The sequence below is a fragment of the Thalassophryne amazonica genome, chromosome 12 (assembly GCF_902500255.1).
Source record: "Thalassophryne amazonica chromosome 12, fThaAma1.1, whole genome shotgun sequence".
Taxonomy (NCBI): domain Eukaryota; kingdom Metazoa; phylum Chordata; class Actinopteri; order Batrachoidiformes; family Batrachoididae; genus Thalassophryne; species Thalassophryne amazonica.
In genome coordinates, this window is record NC_047114.1 from 73,349,777 (window position 1) to 73,357,840 (window position 8,064).

General features: G+C 50.7%; 1 protein-coding gene across 2 annotated transcripts in view; it reads right to left on the reverse strand.

Moving 5' to 3' along the window:
- Window positions 1-7,709, reverse strand: part of LOC117522682 (voltage-dependent R-type calcium channel subunit alpha-1E-like) — a 199,327-nt gene extending 191,618 nt beyond the window's left edge. For both annotated transcript variants that reach the window (XM_034184133.1, XM_034184132.1), the window contains exon 1: window positions 7,675-7,709. The gene's annotated coding sequence lies outside the window, so the exon portion shown is untranslated. The remainder of the gene's footprint in view (window positions 1-7,674) is intronic.
- Between the last annotated feature and the right edge of the window lie 355 nt (window positions 7,710-8,064).

The following is an 8,064-nucleotide window of genomic DNA, read 5'->3' on the forward strand; positions in this document are numbered from 1 at the left end:
TCAAGAGCCTCCTTCACCGCAAGAAGTTCCCGATTGCCGACGTCATAGTTCCGTTCAGCTGGGGTCAACCTGCGGGAAAAGTAGGCACATGGATGGAGAATCTTGTCGGACTCCCCGCTCTGGGACAGCACGGCTCCTATCCCTGAGTCAGAGGCATCCACTTCAACTACAAACTGGCGCTTGGGATCGGGCTGCACCAGAACCGGTGCAGTCGAGAACCGGCGTTTCAACTCCCTAAACGCGGCTTCGCACCGATCCGACCAGGTGAAGGGGACTTTTGTGGAGGTCAGGGCTGTCAGGGGGCTAACTACCTGACTGTAGCCCTTGATGAACCTCCGGTAGAAATTTGCAAAACCGAGGAACTGTTGTAGTTTCCTACGGTTCGTTGGTTGGGGCCAATCTCTCACCGCCGCAACCTTGGCCGGATCAGGGGCGACGGAGTTGGAGGAGATTATGAACCCCAGGAAAGACAAAGAAGTGCGGTGGAACTCACACTTCTCACCCTTCACAAACAGCCGGTTCTCCAACAACCGCTGTAGGACCTGACGTACATGCTTGACATGGGTCTCAGGATCCGGAGAAAAGATGAGTATATCGTCTAGATATACGAAGACAAACCGATGCAGGAAGTCCCGCAAGACGTCATTAACCAATGCTTGGAACGTCGCGGGCGCATTGGTGAGGCCGAACGGCATGACCAGGTACTCAAAGTGACCTAACGGGGTGTTAAATGCCATCTTCCACTCGTCTCCCTCCCGGATCCGAACCAGGTGATCAGCATTCCTAAGATCCAATTTCGTGAAAATTTGGGCTCCATGCAGGGGCGTGAACACTGAATCCAACAGAGGTAACGGGTATCGGTTGCGAACCGTGATCTCGTTCAGCCCTCTGTAATCAATGCATGGACGGAGTCCGCCGTCCTTCTTGCCCACAAAAAAGAAACCAGCACCCATCGGGGAGGTGGAGTTCCGGATCAACCCGGCAGCTAACGAGTCCCGGATGTAGGTCTCCATTGATTCGCGTTCCGGACGTGAGAGGTTGTACAGCCTGCTGGACAGGTACTCAGTGCCCGGTATCAAATCAATGGCACAATCGTACGGACGGTGCGGGGGCAGCGTGAGTGCCAGATCCTTGCTGAAGACGTCAGCAAGGTCATGGTACTCGGCTGGCACCGCCGCCAGATTGGGGGGGACTAAAACCTCCTCCTTAGCTGTCACACCGGGTGGAACCGAGGATCCTAAACACTCCCGGTGGCAGGTTTCGCTCCACTGAACCACAGCCCCAGACGGCCAATCAATCCGGGGATTGTGTTTTAACACCCATGGAAAACCCAAAATTACTCGGGAGGTAGAAGGTGTTACATAAAACACAATCTCCTCCCTGTGATTCCCAGACACCACCAATGTCACTGGCTGTGTCTGGTGTGTGATTAGTGGAAGAAGGGTGCCATCTAGCGCCCGCACCAACAATGGTGACGGTAAGGCCACTAGAGGGAGCCCAACCTCCTTTGCCCATCTGCTATCCAGCAGATTCCCCTCCGACCCCGTGTCCACCAGTGCTGGGGCATGAAGGGTTAGATCCCCACTCAGGATCGTGACTGGGATTCGTGCAGATCGTCGGGGTTTCCCCACGTGGGTGTTGTGACCCACCCTTAGCCCAGTCTCTAAGGACGAGTGCTGCTGTTTTGACCGTTTGGGGCATTCTCTCTGTGTGTGCTCGGTAGAGCTGCAGAGAAAACACTCTCCACGGATCAGCCTCCTTTGTCTCTGATCTGATCGTTTTTTGGCCCTGCTCGTTTCCATAGCAACGTCAGCAGGGGGAGCTGTTGTCACGTGGAGAGCCCTGGTAGTGGAGCGTGGGGAAGTCGGCTTCCTTTCGGACCCGGGAGGAAGAGGGACGGCTTGTGCCTGACCACACCCCTCATCTCGCTCCCGTCGGTGTTCCGTTAATCGGTTGTCTAACCGTATAACCAGGTCAATAAGCCCATCTAAATCCCGCGGCTCATCCTTCGCCACCAGGTGCTCCTTAAGGACCAGAGACAGTCCGTTTACAAAGGCGGCGCGGAGCGCAACAGCATTCCAGCCGGCTCGCGCTGCTGCGATGCGGAAGTCGACTGCATACTTCGCTGCGCTCCGACGCCCCTGCCGTATCGACAGCAGCACACTTGAAGCGGTCTCGCCTCTATGAGGGTGGTCGAACACTTGTCGGAACTCCCTCACAAACTCAGTATAAACTGTTAGGAGCCGTGAATTCTGCTCCCAAAGCGCCGTAGCCCAGGCGCGTGCCTCTCCTCGAAGCAAATTGATCACATAAGCCACCCGGCTGGCGTCTGCTGCGTACATGACGGGACGCTGTGAAAAGACGAGCGAGCACTGCATCAAGAAGTCCGCGCACGTCTCCACACAGCCTCCATACGGCTCTGGAGGGCTTATGTATGCTTCAGGGGAAGGTGGGGGGGTTCGTTGAACGACCAGCAGAATGTCCATTTCTGGCACACGGTCAGCAGGAGGAGGTGCTGCAGCAGCGCCCTGAGCACGCGCTTCCACCTGGGCGGTGAGAGCCTCCATCCTACGATTGAGAACACTGCTCTGCTCGGTAACTAAGTCTAACCGAGCGGTAAAGGCGGTTAAGATGTGCTGCAGCTCACCCAACACGCCTCCTGCTGGCGCCTGTGCACCTCGCTCTTCCATTGGCTGTTCAAGCGATGGTTGACGCCCCTCAGGATCCATGACGCTGGCCGAGAAATCCTGTTGTGAAAGTGTCGTGACACGGACCCACAACAGGGGGCGTAAATGAACGGACAATGGATAAGCCAAAAGTAACAATTTAATGTTGTGAATCACACAACGACGTACAGACAATAACAATATAGTGACTGTCAATCATACACCAGGTGACGTGTGGGCAGGCTCGACGATAGAAGATGCCTGGCGAGAGAAGAGCCAGATCCACACAGCTTCCACTGCCCACGGAGCTGAAGAACACCGGAGCCGCCAAGCCCTGCGCCCCAGGTGGCCGCTGTCTTCAGCAGTCAGACCTGGTACTGCTGGCAGAGAACAGAGACAGTCCTGATGAGGGTGAGGTCGCACACTCAGTAATCCCACAGTCTGTATTCAGTAAGGAGGGAGCACCTCCACCTCCAATCACACACTTGTGCAGCTCCTGTCTAACCACTTATGTGGTTGGGGTGTGAAGCGAAGCCGTCGCTGATCACACCAAACGCCAATCCCACAGATAAGGACACACCACAGGAAAACGGCTGCAAAGAAGTTCAGATTATTACTCAATGTTTTGAGTCAGCAGAGAAAATTACCTGATTGGTAGTTGATTTCTCTGCGAGGAGGTGGAGTCGCAGTCCGGCCTTTATGGAGATGGTGATGAGTTGGCTGAGTGACAGCTGGTGCTGATGAAGAGTGACAGCTGTCACTCCCAGTGGCTCCGGCGCCCTCTCGTGCTTGAAGCCCGCACTCCAAGCAGGGCGCCATCTGGTGGTGGTGGGCCAGCAGTACCTCCTCTTCAGCGGCCCACACAACACTCTCGTGTTTCTGGACCTTGTGCTGCCTCTGTCACTGCTCTCCTGCCTATCCCCTCATGGACACTGTTGCCAGTTGTGGATTGTTCTCCTGTGTACCAATCTTTGACTCTTCAATCTTTAACCCTTCCTATGTGAGCCATTAAAGACTATGTTTTTGAACTTGGTGTTGTCTCTGCACTGGGGTCTAAACTATCCTTTCCACACATGACATTACATTCAAGCCAGAGCAGACCCCGCAGAGCACCAGTAAAATATAACACAACTTTTACAATGAACCCAGCAGATGCTACCTTAGGCTTTACCCAAATTAAAAGGCTCTTCAGAAAACTGAAGTCCTTTTATGCGTGTTATCATACATGCGCATCTAACCTTGTGTTACATGCCCAGTTCCTGAATGATGCATGGTCCTTGTTTGACAATAATCAACAGTTATCAGGTTGATATGGACTATTTGTTTTGCCAGAGTCCCTTTCCTTTGTGGTCCCAAGAGCCAGAATTTGTTTTTCAACCCCTCAGTTTATAACTCGATTTACTTACAGCATACACCGCTTCATCACCCTGCTCTGGTAGTACAAATTTTGTTTTATGGCAACTCCCTGGCTTTGGACACTCTCACTAACTTCCTTAATCATCCTTATCTGTGTCAATGCATTCCTGGACTATCAAAAATAAGGATAATCAACACACGGGGGGGGGGGGTGCCCTGTGCTGTTTGAGGACCCAGACAATGTCTTGACAACTTATTTTTCAGACTCTCCTGCTACAGTGCCTGGGTCCATCCCAAAGGCCACACCAGAGTTTTCCATTTCCCCAGTGACAACTGCTTGTCAGTCTCCAGCACCATCTTCACGTCAGTCTCCAATGCCAATGCTTCGTCACTCATCAGCTTCCAGCACCGGCCAATGACTCATCAGCACCCAGTGCTGGCCAACGCCTTGACAGTCTTCAGTGGTGCCTTCGCCGCCTTCAGCGACACCTTTGTTGCCTTCAGAGTCTACAGAGCCTTCAGAGTCTGAACTCTGAGTCTCCATCTGTGCCTTCAGCAGCGCCTTCAGAAGTGCCCACATCTTCATCTAAAGTCTTCAGCGGTGCCCACGCCTGCTAAGGTGTCTGCAGCAGTGCCTACATCTTCAGAGTCTTCAGCAGTGCATACGTCTTCAGCAGTACCTATGTCTTCCACGGGGCCTACATCTTCAGAGTGTTCAGCGATCCCTACATCTTCAGCGCCACCTACGTCTTAAGCGATGCCTATATCTTCAGAGGCACCGTATCCTCCTTTACCCCTCGCTCACACTGCCTCCAGTGTTACCATCACAGGGTACGAATGCGGGCCCCTCAGAGAATCCAAGTCATTAAAAAGATACAAACCTCTCTCAGTGGCCACAGAGCTCTGCAGCTGCGGTTACCGAGACCCTGCAGATTTTTCCGCAAGAAGTCTCTCCTTGTGGGCTGCCGGAGCGCTCCGCATCAAAACAGAAGTGTTTCCATACCTGTGTAGAAATGTTCTAGCAGTCTCTGTACCTGTTGCCGGAGTTGGCTGTAGCTCTGCACAGCAGACAGGGGGCGGTATGACTGGCCCGCTGCGGTGCTTACCGAGCCCGCAGACGCGGTAAGCGCATCAGAGGCAGTGAGACTGAGGCCTTAGAGTTTACAGCGTTGTCTCCTCCTTCAGAGTCTGCAGTGCCTCCGCCTCCTCCAAAGTTCCTCCAGTGTCACTGCATCTTGGACAATTGTTCCTTTTGTGTAGTGTCTCATGCTTATGATTCTTTGTTGTTTTCCATACCTTTTGTGTCTTTCTGGCTAGTGGTATGGTTCCCTGTATCTTTGTACTTGTCATCCTCCTGATGATCCTTTTGTTGGGTTATCTGTCCCTTGTTGCCCCCACTGTTGTGGTTGCTCTGTTTGTTGTTTTGTCTCCCCAATCTCCTTTCTCTTGTGGCTGTGTCTGTCTACAGCCCCCAGTTCTGCTGTTCTGTTTCCTCTCCTGTCTATTATATGGTTTTTTCATTGTTTTCTCCGCTGTCAGTGACCCACATAACCGTCTGTTAGTGAATGTCCATTGGTTTTCCCGCAGTCAGTCCTTTGTTTTGTCTGTCCTGTGTCGCCCCTCACTGTTGCTCCTCTGGCTTCCTGTCACCCCGCTGTTGTCCGCATTTCCATCCGCCTGATGTTCCCCGTGTCCTCTGTTGTAGGTTAACTGTTTGTTTGTCCCCTGTTGGCATCCTCCTGAGAGTCTGGTTGCCCCCTGTCAGCCACAAGGTCAGCCTCCGGGTGTTTTTTTTCATATATATATATTCCCACCTGTGGCCTTTCTGTGTGGAGTTTGCATGTTCTCCCAGTAGCAAGAAGGTCATGGGATTGATTCCCACCTGTGGCCTTTCTGTGTGGAGTTTGCATGTTCTCCCAGTATCTAGAAGGTCATTGGATCGATTCCCACCTGTGGCTTTTCTGTGCAGAGTTTGCATGTTCTCCATGTGTTTGCGTGGGTTCCCCCTGGGTGATCCGGCTTCCTCACACATGCAGGTTAGGTGGATTGGAAACTTTAAGTTGTCTGTAGGTGTGCGTGCGGGTGTGAAGGTGTTAGTTTGTCTATATGTGGCCCTGCGACAAGCTGGCGTCCTTTCCAGGGTGCACCCCTCCTCACACCCTATGACTGCTGAGATAGGTTCCAGCCCCCCCCCCACAGACCTTCAATTGGAGTAAGCAGTTGACGGTGAGTGAGTGATAGAGTACACGTGCCCACATAAGAAGTAATACTTCAGTGTCCATGAAATATTTTTGATGACATGTATGTCTGTTTTATGCTACTTGGTGACTAAAAAGGTGCATAATGTGACCCCTTTAATGCTACAGTGCATAGGTTTTAGACATGTTTCCTAGCAGAGATGAAATATAGCATTCATAACTGTCTCTAAACTTGCTTATGCCAATCAAGGGTCATGGGGGCTGGAGCATATCCCAGCAGTCATAGGGAGTGAGGTGGAGTAGACCCTGGACAGGACACCAGTCCATCACAGCGTAATTGTCATTGGTGTATAATTACCTGCACCAATGAATTAATATGTCATCATAAGCTTTGAATAAATATTCATATGGCAGCATGGTGGCCAAGCACTTGTTTTCAGAGCAGAAGGTTCCCAGTTGAAGACCACCAGTGCAGATTGTCCATGCAATGCAGAGCTGTGTCTTCTGCCACCTATCACATTCTGTAGCACGGTTAGAGAATGAAAGGAGTGCAATCAGTGCTTACTCCCCTATACACTGGCTAATTTGATTACCCTTGATTTGGTGAAATGGAGGATCATACATATCGCTAATCACAAGAGAAAGTGGGGAAGCATGAAATAAAATCCTTGACCGGTGACAGTATAATGCAAACTATAATCTCACCACTAGGTGACACTAAATCCTACATATTGTAACTTTAAAAATATGCCATAAATACTCCAAACCCCACAATTAAAATTTTGCATGAACAAATAAGCAAATTCAGGTTCATTTTAGCTCTCCATGACATATGTCACGGATGTCCGTATCTGAATTCAGGCTACTGAGCAGCACACCCACGTCATCTGTGTGGTTTTATTTTGAAAGATTCATCACAACAATGTCTATGCGATTTTTTTAAAACAAACCTTAATATTTCCTGGAAAGCTGTCTTTAAATGTCAAAGCACTTGTAAGAGAACATAAGCAGAAAACAATAGATTTCAGCCTGAATGTCATCTAATAAATAATGATTGTGTCTGATTTTATAGGAGGGGTCCCTGATTCATGTGCAGTTCCACTTGTGCTGAGATCCTGTTCTATTTTAAAATCAGATTCCTGCCCCATGCGCGATCTTCATAATTATTGGAACCACTCTGGAACCTTTTGGGATCAATAGGCGCTCACCCAGCCTAAACGCCCCCCACCCTCTTCCTAATTTGCGCACGTCAGCTGCGGCCGAAATATGAAGTAGTCTCTGACCAGGTTTTGTTCACTGGGATTCCTAATTCTTCAGGAGTTGATCGCTTGACGCACAATCAAACGCGGAGCAGAAAATAAAACGTGCCGCGCGCAGAGCGCATGCAGCCCGCACGACAATTACCAATTAAAGTGATCATCAAAGACGGATGGATGGATGTGTGACAGCTTTACCTTCAGCTGCCGTGCGCTTCTTCATCGTCGGAAAGCCCTTCCAAACCCAACCTCCTCCTGGAACCCAGAGTCAGCTTTTCTCGGTCCAAGTTTAAAGAGACGCGAGGACGAATTGGTCAGGATTCCTGCGGTGACGATCACCGCCGTGCGACTAAAAATATCGGAGGGATGAACACAGGCACGGGGAGAAGACGAGCAATCCCAGTCATCTTCACTCATATGAGTCACTGTGCACGGGCTCGATCTGCAAACTTACTGTTCCAAAACCAAAAAAAAAAAAAAAAAAAAAAAAAAAAAGAATAAAAGAGAAAAAGGCAGTCAGTTGTTTTACCTGAGTTCAGCAGAGAGATTCAACAGGTCCGCGTGCGCGCAGGATCCCAATGAGTCAGA